We start from the raw sequence: 13,590 nt of genomic DNA on the forward strand, positions 1-13,590 counted from the left end.
CAAGCCCAATCCAAACCTCTTTTCCTTTGTGCTCCTGATTGAGGACCTATCTCCTTCTTCTCTAGGAAGGATCTGTCATCCCATGGGGAGCTGCCAAGTGGCTCCTTGGGGAACCCTGAGATCCATTTCCCCAACGGACTTGGCAGTAAGCATCATTGGCTGGATTTTACTTAGGGCTTTTGTTTCCAACAAGCTGCATCTTTATCATCTCATGGAAGAGGAAAGGAGAGGAAAAAGAAGAATCAGGCCAAACTACACACACACACACACACACACACACACACACACACACACACACATACAATCTTTTTTAGATGATTATACAAACAAGAAAAGGGTTGCAAAGGAAAGGGTTGCAGCAAGAAGTATTAAGTCTACTTATTCTCATTTAAAGACAAGAAAAAGAAAGGACTGGTTCCCTAGTGTCCTATGGGATAACAGGTAAAAACAAGACTGAAAACTAAGGTCCCCTGCTTTGCAGCAGTACATCTCAAACTTGAATGTGAGTTAGGATCTACAAGAAAATTAGTTGAAACACCCAACCTCGGTCTCATCCCCATAGAATCCAATTCATTCTATTTGTGAGGGACTCAGAGCTGCACTTCTGATAGGCTCCCCAGGATGCAGTTGCTGCTGGTCCACAGACCACACTTTAAGAACCTCTGCTCTATTCTTCCCCATATCTGGCTGCTCATCCTCATCCTGAGCCATCCACCTCATTAAGGCCCACTATTTTCTCCAGAGTGAGCTCCTCTCCCATTCTGGTCCTGCGGGTGCCAGAGCTTGTGCTAATTCCATTGATTAGTAAGTTCAGCTATGGTATTTGATCATCCTTGACCAAGACTGTTTTCAAACTCAGAAAATGGGCCAAACAACGTCCTGTTCTCATACCCTGCACCACCTTGAGAGTAGCAGAGAGTTCTGTTAGCTAGGAATAAAAAGGCAACTGTCCTAAATTAGAATAGTACTAGGAAGACTTCCCGGGCCACAAGCGCTTTTGCTTATATTTCTCTTGACTCCTCAGGACTGCTGAGCAGCCAACACCTTTCCTCTGTCTTTGCCAGAGGGAAACACCAATGGCCTCCCTTAGTCCATCCTATCATCTCCTGGAGCTGAGACTAAAGCCAAGTGAGGAGAGCAGGTATGTGTATCACCTCCCAGGTGTATGTTCTCAGGAGCAGTCTGTTCAGAATACGGGATGGGGCAGGAGGCTGAGCTCCATGGAGTACATCATCTCTGCAGAGATGCTTTCTTGCTTGTTTCAGGCTGCTGTGTGCAGCTATGAAGGGGAAATTGCCTGGAAACACTTGACCCAACCAAGGCAAAATCTTGAATATGCTTCAGTCCCAGATCCCCATCTTCTAGAACTTGTGCCCTCTCCTTCAAAGGACTCAGGGCTCCAGTCTTGGTATCATAAAGGGAAGTTGCTGATAAAACATTGGGAATGTCATCATCTTCCCCAGGTTCATTTAAAAAGAAGATCATTGGGAACCTCCATCCATTATTGGTAGAAGTAGAAACTTCTCTTTTCTCTGAAGGGAAACATGTTAGTGCATGAAAGACTCCAAAGGTGCAATTCTGCTTCTAGGAATCAGCTCTAAGGAAATAATTGGACAAGAGCTCAAAGATGGACACTCACCACAATATCATTGATAATAGCAAAATAAATAAATAAATAAATAAATAAACAACCTAAACACATGAATAAAAACAGAAGTTTGGCTAAACAAGTCATAGGAAGTAAAATATTATGCAACTAATAAAAAATGATGTTATAGATATAAGAAAATGTTCATAATAACAATGCCAAATTGTAAAGTACAGTCATAAAATGGTGTATATAAAATAATTTTTTTTTTATAAAACTGTATGTGGCTGTGAGTGTATCATCTCTGGAAAGAAAAAAAAACACTAAAAGGACATATACCAAAAGGTTGATAGTGGTTATCTTTGCATAATGAGTATACAGGAAATTTCTGGGCTTTTTCCTTTATGTTTCTCTTATGTATTTTTCAAGCATCTGAATTTTCTACACTGAGCATACAAAGGAATCTGAAATAAAATCATAGAATAAATAAAATAGTTACTGGTGATATGATTTTAGGTGTACTGAATGGGCCATAAATATTTTAGGGTATTCTTGCTATTGTTTCTGGTCTTTATTCCCATGTAATAAACTGAGAAGAATAATTGCAAATACAATTATAAATTTTTTAAAAATTTACATGCACATGTGCAATAGATCAATGGACTAGTATAAGAAAACATGTTTTCTGTATGTAATCTACATATTCATGGGTCCCTTCTCCTTTCCATCCTCCCCTCTGAGCAACAAAGTTTTTTTTCTTCATCATGTCTCCTAGCAGCCAAACACAGGCACCGCTAATGAATATTAATTGACCTAACATCTTGTGGTGATGCAACTGTGCACATTTCCCTGTCTCATTTGGTTGCTAGGGAACCATGTGAGACAGCCAGGGGGCCCTGGGACCCAGACCTTTTAAGTGCAGGGCAAGGTTAAACCACAAATCAGAAATATTCTGCCTGATTAACTGTGCATGCAAGCAACTGTGTGTATATATGTGATCCTATCAAATAAACAAAAAGCAAATAAATAGCAATAGGCAGTTAGGGAGTCGGAAAGCAAGCCGATGGAGAATACATGTGGACTCTCAGTTACTGGAGCCCCTCCCCATGGAACTCCTGAACCATTCTTTCTTCTGCAGTCCTGTCCCAGGTATCTGCTAGTGCCATTGCTCTTTCCTCACCATCACTAAAGGTCTAGAGTGGGACCACAGGTTGGTTCTGGAGGCAGCACCTGGCAGTGTGAAATTTAGATGCAAATGCCCTGGAATCATAAGCATCACTTTCCATCATCCCATGGCTTATATTAGATGCAGGTAGGCTGATCAGCACACCTGGCCTACCTGCAATTCCTTCTGCACCTGACTTGGACTCTTCTTCTTTCCTTTCCTCTTTTCCTTCTCTTCTGTCCATTCAACTGGCATAGACCTCATCCTTTTCAGTGCTAGGCCCTGGTCTGGCTACCTTGCCCCTTTACTCTGCTCAAGGAATGAGCTTTATTGCCCAGGCTCCAGGAACACGATGCTTATAGAGACTGCCCCACTCCCTAAGCCTCCTGCTTCCTCTAGGCTTCTCCCTCTAAACCCCTACTTTATTCCAAATTTCTTAACTATTCCTTCTTTCCTCTGGAAGCACCCTGCCTATAAAATAAAGAAGTTGCTGTCCTTCAGTCCCACAGGCATATCAAAGGCTATCTCTATTCTGTCTGGCAGGCTCCCTAAAGGGGAGGGTTGAGCTCTAGTGGCATCTGCAGTTGTGGCTGGGAAATGGAAGGGCGAATGAAAGGGTGTGAGCCTGAGGGTGGGTGCTCTCCTCTGGGCTTCATCTGTTTTCCCCTCAAGCACCTGAAATCAAACACAACCATAAGAATTTCTTTCCAAAGACTGTCCCATCTGTCCATATAAAAAATCGTGTTCTTTCTTTTCATTTCCATTCATTCATTCAACAAATAAATAGCAATAGGCAGTTAGGCAGTCGGAGAGCGAACCAAAGGAGATGCATGTGGACTCTCAGTTACTGGAGCCTCTCTGTGTCCAGATTTTCCCTGGGCCCCATGTTTATTCAGTGGTGCTTCCAAATGGACACAGTCCCCAGTGTTAGGGAGTTTAAAATCCTATGGGGAATCCAAAAAATAATCAAATAACCTCACAGATAAATATAAAACCATAACTGTGATTTGATAAGAAGGGAAATATGGAGCCACTGGAGGAGGGGGCTGCTGTCCTAATGTTCAGAAAAAGAAAGGCTTTACTAATGATGTTGATGCTATTTGAGAAATACTAACTCTTAACTGGGCATAGAGGAACAGGCCTATAATCCCAATGACTTGGAATCCCAAGGAGAATCCCAAGTTCAAAGCCAGAATCCTAAATTCAACTTATCCAGGCCCTTAGCAACTTAGAGAGACCCTGTCTCGAGATAAAAAATAAAATGTGATGGGGATGTGGCTCAGTGGTAGAAAGCCCCTGGGTTCAATCTCCTGTCAAGAGACAGAGAGAGAAATAAAAACAGAAAGAGTGAGAGAGGAGAGAGAGAGAGAGAGAGAGAGAGAGAGAGAGAGAGAGAGAGAGAGAGATACTGTTCACATCCATTGACCTCACCATCATCAAACAATGCATGTTTCTTCTTTCTGGGTGGAGAAGGAATTGGGAGCTTGGAGGGTAAAATGTTCCTTTAAATGGAAAAGAAAACTATTCTCATTCATTTTCATTCTCTCTCCACCTTCCTTTGAATTTGAAAATGTTTAATTCTCACCAAAGATCAGAAGGAAACAACAGGTCATTAAGCCCAAAGACCCCTTTCTAAAGACATGGCTTCCAGTTGCCATAGACTTTTTTACTGGCTGGCACCATGGATGGGAGCAGAGGTGAGGAGCACAGGTGTAAAGGTCAGAGGAACTGGGAAGCAGAGGGCTCTGTTCAGGAGAGAAGAGCATCCTGAGAGCAGTGGGAAATCCTAAGGTGAGAACAGAAAGAAAGAAACAGACAAGGAAAAGCAGAGGCCAGTGGCCAGTGAGAGAGACCAGGAGAGATGTCTAAGGAGAACATGGAAGACAGAACTATGGCTGCCTTCCCCGATTTCCACTACAAAATCTCAAGTACAATCTGTTTCCCAAATATCTGCTGGAGTCAATTTGTGAGAAGGAATTGAGTCTATTTCAAGGTTAGTTTGGAAAAACAGAAGCTGCCCCAGTCACAGCTGGATGACCTCGTCACTGGAGGGCATCCAAAGAGGCCCTCCAGCTCTGAGCCGGCAGTCCCCTCACTTATTTCTCCAGATAGACGTCTGGTTTCTGTTTGGACTCAATCAAAAGTAAACGTGTTTGAACTTGCCCCTTCCAAAGGTAGTAGTTCTAATGCAGAGGAGGTTTGTCCTTATATTGAAATCTGCCCATAACGTCCATTTCCTGGGCCGTGGTCCACTTGGGAGTCACATAGATGAGATTAGCTCCTCATCATGGAGAGTCTGTTAGATACACAAAGACACCTCCTTCTCCTTCAAGTCACTCTCCCCATTCACTCATCGATTTATTCCTTCTTCAAATGCTCACTGCAAGCCTGCTCTGTGATGTTCAGTGATTGAGCATCTGCAAGACAACTACAAAAAAAAAAAAAAAAACAGTAAAAAAAGAAAAGCCAGCCTTATCCTCAGCTGCCCAGACTTTCCTATGAGGGACAGAATATGTGGACAATCTCCATACAGAGAAGTGAGCCACCCAGAGAATGCCCATCCTTTTAGGGCATGAAGTTAGCTATATTTTTATAAAGATGGTTTTCATTGTTCGAGGTTCTGGATGGAACCTCTCTATCCAAGTGGTGATCCAGAGGGGACTTGGTGCCTGTGAGCCATGGGGTTGGCAGGTTGGAATAAGGGATGCCAAGCAAATGGAGAGAGTCTGTCTTTGAGACCTAGCCCTTCCACACACAGTTCATAGATGCAATTCCTTGTATCTAAAAGACATCTGAGCCACAATCTCAGGAGATGAACTGTCCAAAGAAGGGTTAAGGAGGGGTAAGGAAGAATGGCTTTCTGATACTAGCCAAGTCAATAAGAACAAATACATAGCCTGTGTTGCCTGAATCCCATGACCCCTCGGAGCCTCTGATTCTGAAAACAGAAATACCTCACTATGTTCTATGCAAAGGAACTTGCTAACTGGGCTTTTCTATTATGAGAGATTTTTAGGCTTTGAATTGGACCTCTCTGGTCTACCTCAGGAATCTGGACCACAAGATTCTAGGCTGGTCAGGAAGGGAGTCAGCAAAATGAGAAATGCCTGGAAAGTGAACTTGATTAGACATATCAGATTGACGAAACTCACAGAGTGGTCCAAGCCTCTCTCAGCTTGTCCCGTGGCAGTATCCCAGGGGCCATATGCCTCTGTCCTGTGGAGGAGGCGTTTGGGCAATGCAGGCATCAGAGCTGCCAAGTGCAGGTCAATCTGGCCGTGAAACAGGGGCATGAGCCAGGGAGCCCAGAGCCCACCGGCCACAGTCACAGCTGCCTGTTGGTGCCTTAGGGCCTAGAATCTAATACACAAGAATACTCAGACCTTTCTGTTAATTCAATTATTTGTCTCAGTATCAGGAATCAAATACTGTTTTATAACATCCTGAGACCAAAAGTAGTTATGCAATAGTATTTTCTTTCCTCTATCTCCTTACCAAACCATCTTAAACAAGGGATTATCTTTCCTCTGGTAGTCTAAAAACAAATATAGGAATTTAACATGATGCAGTCACTTTGAAAAAGAATTTGGCAGTTCCTCAAATTTTTATATGCAGAGTTTCAACCCATCAATTTGCTCAGTTCACTTCCTAGGTATCTACCCAAGAGAAATGAAAACATACAGCCATGGAAAAACTGGTACATGAATGTCTGTGGAAGCATTATTTGTGGTAGACATAAATAGAAATAATCCAAATATCTATCATCTGATGAATGGATAAGCAAAATGTAACTATATCCAAACAGTGAAAGTACAGATACATACTAGAATATAGATAAACCTTGAAAACATGTTAATCAATAGAAGCAAGTCACGAAAGACCACTCATGGTATTAATTCATTTATATGAACCATCCAGAATAGGCAAACATATCAAGAAAATAGATTAGGATTACCCACGGCTGGGAGTAGGGGGCGTGGGAGTGGGGTAGCACATGATACTAATGAGTACAAGTTTTCTTTCAGGGAGAATAAAAACATTCTAAAATGGGACCTAGGTTGGTTCCATAGCTTAGCTATTGTGAATTGAGCTGCTATAAACATGGATATCACCATGTCTGATGTGTAAGTTTTATATCAATAAAACCAAGAAGGAACAAGGAGCAGGGAAAGGGAAGAAGAGGGAAGGGAGGAAGGGAGGAGAAGGTGGCAAATTTTAATAGCTTCCTGGTGGTATGAGCAATAGTCTCTGGTACCTAGATGGTGCATGTACCCACAATGGTGAGATAAAGTGCTGCCCAGGGAAAGAAATACTCCTTAAAAGCTTTTCCGTGGAATCTCATCTTGTGACCCTGTCAGGAACACTTCTAGACTGTTATTCTGGTAATCACCAATGAGCCACACTGCCCTCTAACAACACCTTCTTTCATAGTCTCCTCCCACATCGACTCTGGGCGTGACACATACTTGGCTTAGTCGATGGGACATTAGCAAGCATAGCACAAACAGAGGTGGGTGAGTACTTAACCGTGGGATTTACCCACTTGGAACACTCTCACCTGGATCCCTGAGCCACCAGGAGAAGAGGTTCAGCAACTCACTGGAGAGCTCACATGAACAGAGAAAATGAACAGAGAGCCCCCAGCAGCCACCAACCATTCCAGCCGTCCCAGCTAAGGCAGGATCTGTGGAGAGAAGAGGCCATTGGATGTTCAGACCCCAGCCACTCTTGGAACCAAAGGATCACCTAGCTGAGCCCAGGACCAGTGGCAGAATCTTGAAATACAAAACATCATCATTATTTAAGCCATGAAGTTTTGCAGTTGCTTGTTTTGGAATAAATACTGAAACAACCCAAAAGATCTGACAACCCTCCCTTCCTATCATTCGACTGATTTGAAGATGGACTTGAATCTGATGCCCTTGAATTCTGAATGTATTTAAGGAAAAACACGGTTTTAATGTGTGTATAACATGCCATTTGCCACTGTTGTTTAGTTCCATTTAACACAATATTTATCTGATTGGCATATCAGTTACTTCGCATCACTGAGAATTGGCTGTAACAGGGATTCTGTGTGCTTGGCAATGAGAAGATTGATTATGGTTATTATACTAATGGCTGGAAAAATGAATTTCATCAGGAAAGTTGTTTTGAAGCTACAGTGACAGGCCTGGTGGGTTTAGTCACTCAACACCATGGCTGCCTGCATGCAGAGTGTGGATCCTGCAGCACTGGACCAAGATGCGGGAGCTGGCAGGGCACATCTGCACGACCAGATAAAGTGCTGCCCAGGGACAGAAACACTTCTTAAACCCTTTTCCCTAGAGCCTCATCTCTTGTCCCATTGACTGGACCATCTTAGCAAGCAAAGTGTTTTGGAAGCAATTCTGTATTTTTCCATCAAGGGGTGGACCTCCCCTCCCCAGACAGCGCAGTGGGAGCCTGCTAGGAATACCTGACTTTCTTTGTGGCTTCAGGCCATCTGCTGCCTGATCTGCGATTGCGCAGGTAGAGCAACTGTTTTGAAAATATTAGCTGTACACATGTTTTCTTATGTAATGAAACATTTTGACAGTTAAGACTATGCCAAATAAAAGGCTTCCACAGAAGCCTATCTGAAGGGATAGAATTTAGGTGTATACTTTAAAAGGTAAACTTGGAAATTTGGGGGCTAGCAGCAGTTTTTTCTCTCTCCATAAAAGGTTCTCATCACTCCACTCAATTAATGGCTTCATTTCCCCATTTTATCTCATCACAGTTGCACAAGTACAGGGTCTTGGTAGAAGAGAGGTCATCTTCCTGTTAATAGAAGCCTTGCTTCAAATTCCTGTCACAGTCACAAGAGGAACTGTGTGTGATTCCCGGTCTCCCCTCAGGACCCAGCTTCTCCACAGCTTCATTAGACTCACGGAGACCTCCACAGACCTTTAGCCCCCGAGAAAGAAAATGAGATTTGCTGGATGGTTTCAGGAAGGGGCCAAGCCTGGCGACAACACAGCATTAATGAAATGCACCTTCTGAGCCCTTTAATTGCTTCTAGTAGCACTTCACTTACAATCAATGTTCTCTGCCCCACAGCAATTTTCTTGTTTTGAAAAATAATAGTGTGACACACGCTTCAATTAGAAGACACAGACTGGCCACGCTCCCTAGCACCCACTGGACTGTCCCCACCTGAATTCCACCCCAACCATTGACAAACAAATGGAAAGGACACAGAAGCTGAGGGGGTATCTCTGTAATTGAGCTGCAAAATGAGAGGAAACAGAAGAAGCGCTTCTATTAATAATGACGCAGTAATTGGAGGTCACCCAAAGAGAGCCCTGGTACACTCAACATTCACATTAGCTTTGCATGAAAACCATTATAGATCTTTCTAAAAGAATAATGTGAGCAATAGTGAGGTTGTTTATCAGATTTACCCAGACTGTCTTCCATCCCAGGGGAATTGGACCAGCCTAAAGCACCTTACTGCAAGAGAAAAATCATTTTGATTGGGGCCAGGGGGTAATTAATGTAAAGTTCAATTGCATGCCAAAATAGACCCCATATACTCTAAGCCATTTTGTAGGCATTTTCTCCTGTAGGAAGTGCATGTGAATAGTGGCCTCCTAAGGAAAGGAGAGCATCCTATACTTGCAAGGCAGAACTGGCAGGCCCTGGGGAAGGAGAGAGGCAGAGGCAGAGTGCAGGAAGCGCATTCAGTCTGACATCTGAGTCTCATCGACCTCATTTGGAAAAAAATAATCCCCAGCTTTCTCCATTTTTTTCCCCAACTGGATTGAGGGAAATTTATTATTGTTTAATGAGTCAATATCAAATTCTAATAAGGAGATCATGTTTTGGATAGCCGTTTTGTGGATGGATCATTATGGCATCAAGATAACTCTGCATATATTAAAATTGTGTGTAGCCTTAAATATAATACCATCAAAATAGGTTTCTTTTGCAAAGAGAGTTCTATTTACATGAATCATATAACATCCCCAAAATGATATCTGCACAGGGATATTGTTGAAGTGATATTAACAACTCCTCCTCTGGGTCAGGTTTTAAGGCTCCTTTAAGCAGGGTAAGAAAACACTTTTCAAGCTCTGTCCTTGACTACAGCTGTGACCCTGCACACCATGGATTTGCTCCTATTCTTCCTGGACTACCTGGAAGACAACCGTATCTCCTCTCTCACATGCTGTGTTTCCCTTGCTAGAACAAAACACCTGAGATGATCAACCTACAAGAGTGAAGGTTTATTTAGGCTCACAGTTTTGGAGGATTCAGTCCATGTTTGGTTGGCCTCATTGCTTCTGAACTTATGATAAGGCAGCATATCATGGCAGGAGCTTATGGCACAGAATGAAAGAGAGAGCAAAAAAGGGACCAGAGTCCCACATCCTCTATAAGGGAACACCCCCCAGTGACCCAAGATCTTCTGCTAGGCTGCGTTTCTTAAAGGTCTCACCATCTTCCAATAAAGCCACAGGCTAGAGATCAATGTTTCAAGACACAGAGTGTTGGGGGGCAATCTGGATCTAAACTAGAGCACATGCCTACCTAAACTTTATAAAAAAGACAACGTGGTTCTTGACTCACTATCAGCTTCTCAGAGAAAAGCTGAAATTTAAATCCAGTCACACACAAGATTGCAAGCTTAAGGCCAAGAGCTGTGTCTATCCTCCTTTTACCTCATGCCTAGTATAACTTCCTCAGGCAAAGTGAATATCAAAAACCTTTCTAAAATAAGTTAGTGAAGAAATGGAGAAATAAAATCTCTATTTTTACTTGCATTAAACTGGTAGATAAGGGGCTCAGTCAGAGACTGTACTCAGTTGAATAGTACACTCCCCCCAAAAAATTCATGTCCAGTTAGAACCCATAGATGTGCCCCTATTTGGAAATAGGGTCTTTGCAGATACAATAAAGACGAGGCCATACTGGAATAAAGGGAACCCTAAATCCAATATGACTGATGTCCTTAAATGAAGAGAGAAATTTGGACACAAAGACAAACTACAGAGGAAAAGGCCACATGAAAGCAGGGACAGAGACTGGAGTACTGGACCTAAAAGTTAATGAGTGACAAAGTTTCCAAGTAACCAACAGAAGCTAGAAGAGGCAAGGAAGAACTCTTCCATGGAATCTTTGAGGGAAGCCCGGCCTTGCCAACACAAAGGATTTGGGACCTCAATTCTTCAGAACTGCCTAATTTCTTTAAGCCCACAATTTGGGCACCTTGTTACAGCAGCCCTGGGAAAACAATACAGGTGTTGCACAGGTAGAGAGTATTTTATGACTCCCTCAAGATCTGCAGGAAATATCACTTAGAACTCAGTGAGAAAGTAGAGGCCAGTGTAAACCACTTTCTGAGATGCCTGGGCATGAAGGAAGAGCCACTTTGGCACCATCTGCTCATCCCACCTTTCTCTTTTCTTTTAGACTCATCAGAAAGAAGGAAAGAAGTGCAAGTCACTCATGGCAATCTGTGAGCACACCTGCCTCACAGTGCCTTGATCTCCTCAATCCCGGTGTCCTTTCCTCCACACCACACCTGCCTTTCACACCCAGCTTCATGCGTCTCATCCAAACTGTAAACCCTAACATCCTCCTCTGTTCTCAACTTCCTGTCCTTATAGCCATCAGTTATATGTCCTCATTCATGTGTTCAATCAACCAACACAGAAGTCTGCTCAGCACAGTTCTGGTGAGACTCGACACTCCAGATTTGGTCCCCTCTGGGGTCTCACTGCAAATGTGAGTTGCTGTCTGCTCTTCTGAGGATTGTGAGCTACATTGTCCCATGTGATTTTCTGTAATGATAGAAATGTTCGTATCTATGCCATGCAATATAATAACTAATAGCCACTAGTGTGACTGAATTCTTAATTGTATTAATTTTAATTCATTTAAATATTAATGGTTATATGTGATTCATGAATACCAGAGTGAGTAGTGCAGATCTAGAAGCAATTTTTTTAATCAGACCAAAAGAGCCTGTGTGTGTGTGTGTGTGTGTGTGTATGTGCGCACGCACATGCACACAATTTCCCAAAGATGAATATTAATTCTCAGAGCGTAAGGAGGAAAAGAAACATTACCTCTTTATTCCTTAATTGGCAAGGCCATCTCCGCCTGCAATGGAGTTAATGTGCTACATGGCTGTGCAGATCAGTTCTAGTTTAATGCATCTCCTCCCAGTCCCCAACCCTTTTCAATTGTACCCCTTTGGGCCACTGAGAATAAAAAATGGGCCCATTACTGAGCCTCCCACCCCTTAATGGCTGTTCCTTTAGCTACATAAAGATGTGCTGATGCTTTGAAATCACCATTTATAAGGACTTGATTAAGTAGGTTCTTAAAAGGTGTCATTCTTTTTCCCAGTCTGGGGAGAAAGAGAATTAAAGAAGAGATCCTTCTTCCAGTTACAGTTATGCCATCAATGATTTCCCCACTGCATTTCTAGTCTCTCCCTTTCTGCTAGTTCTTTCTCCTTGGCAACAGAAAGTACTGGATTTGAATCTCACTTCTGCTATTTTCCTGGGCCTGATTTCAATTTCTAGTTCTTAGAAGTTTGTGACCTTTCATAAGTTCTATGAGCATTCACATGGATCTAAATCCTATCTATCTCTGTGGATTAAATGGAGTAAGGTATATGACAGGCCTTGTACACTACCTTTTTTCTCTCTTTTTCTAAGGAGGGCTTCTTAAAAAATAAGCCTGCAACTTCCCTATGAACAGCCAGCCACCAAGAAGTTGGAAACTACCATCAATACATACAGGAAGCTGCTCAACTGGCTATATGCCACCCAATACCTGAATATTTATAACTATCCAAAAGAATGAAGTATTTCTCAATAAGCCAGATCTAACCAGTAGTGTGGCCTTGGAAGAGGTGTGCACGTGGCTTGCTCTGATCACGGTAATGAAAGTGTGATGTCCATGCAGAGTGCCTGATGCAACACAGTCAGATAGAAAGTCTTTCAGCTTCTGTCTTCACACAGTCAGGCCTCTGGTCCTGAAATGAGCATCGGGCTTGTTTCTTTGGTTTGAATCATAGCTGCCTGAGTTAGCCAAGGGAGCCTTTTAAGATTTTTCTCATCTCAGGCGGGCTCTCTGTAGAGCCCTGTTTGATCAATAATAAAATAGCTATCCAGCCACTCTCGCTGAGCACAAAATGGAGTTTGATTTTTCAGAGAGACACCAGTGTGGAGGACAATTCCCAGGGGCAATCTGCCTTGTGCAGATTCAGGACTCAGCTCTGGGTCAGGGCACACCTCAGCTAATTCCCTGATGGTGTATGTGTGTCTGGGACAATGGAAACTCCATGATTGCCTGATGGACATCCTACCCTTCACATGATTTGACGTCTGCAATGATGGCAGCAGCCTTCTTTCCTTCTGCCAGTACATGTGACCAGAGCTACACCCCATCAAAGTGACCGAGGCTACATTAGTGGTAGCCACTTATCATTGCCATTTCACTCTCCCTCATTCCTATCACAAATCCGTAAATATAATACAGTTTAAAAAACAACAACAACAAAACCACATAGCCAGTCACAGTGGACATGCCTATAATCTCAGAACTTAGGAGGCTAAAGCAGGAGGATGACAAGTTCAAAGGCAGCCTCAGCAACTTAGCAAGGCCCTGTCTCAAAATAAAAAATAAAAAGGGCTGGGATGTGGCTTAATGGTTAAGTACCCGGGTGTTCAATCCCTGGTACCAAGAAAATAAAAAACAACAATTTCGTTTCAGTGCATATAAAAACTAAATAACAAAAATGCCAGACTGCCCTTTCTCCTTTTTAAAAATTCCTATGAATTTATTCAACAAACATTTA

The sequence above is a fragment of the Spermophilus citellus genome (genome assembly GCF_964194105.1).
Source record: "Spermophilus citellus genome assembly, chromosome: 2".
NCBI classification, from domain to species: domain Eukaryota; kingdom Metazoa; phylum Chordata; class Mammalia; order Rodentia; family Sciuridae; genus Spermophilus; species Spermophilus citellus.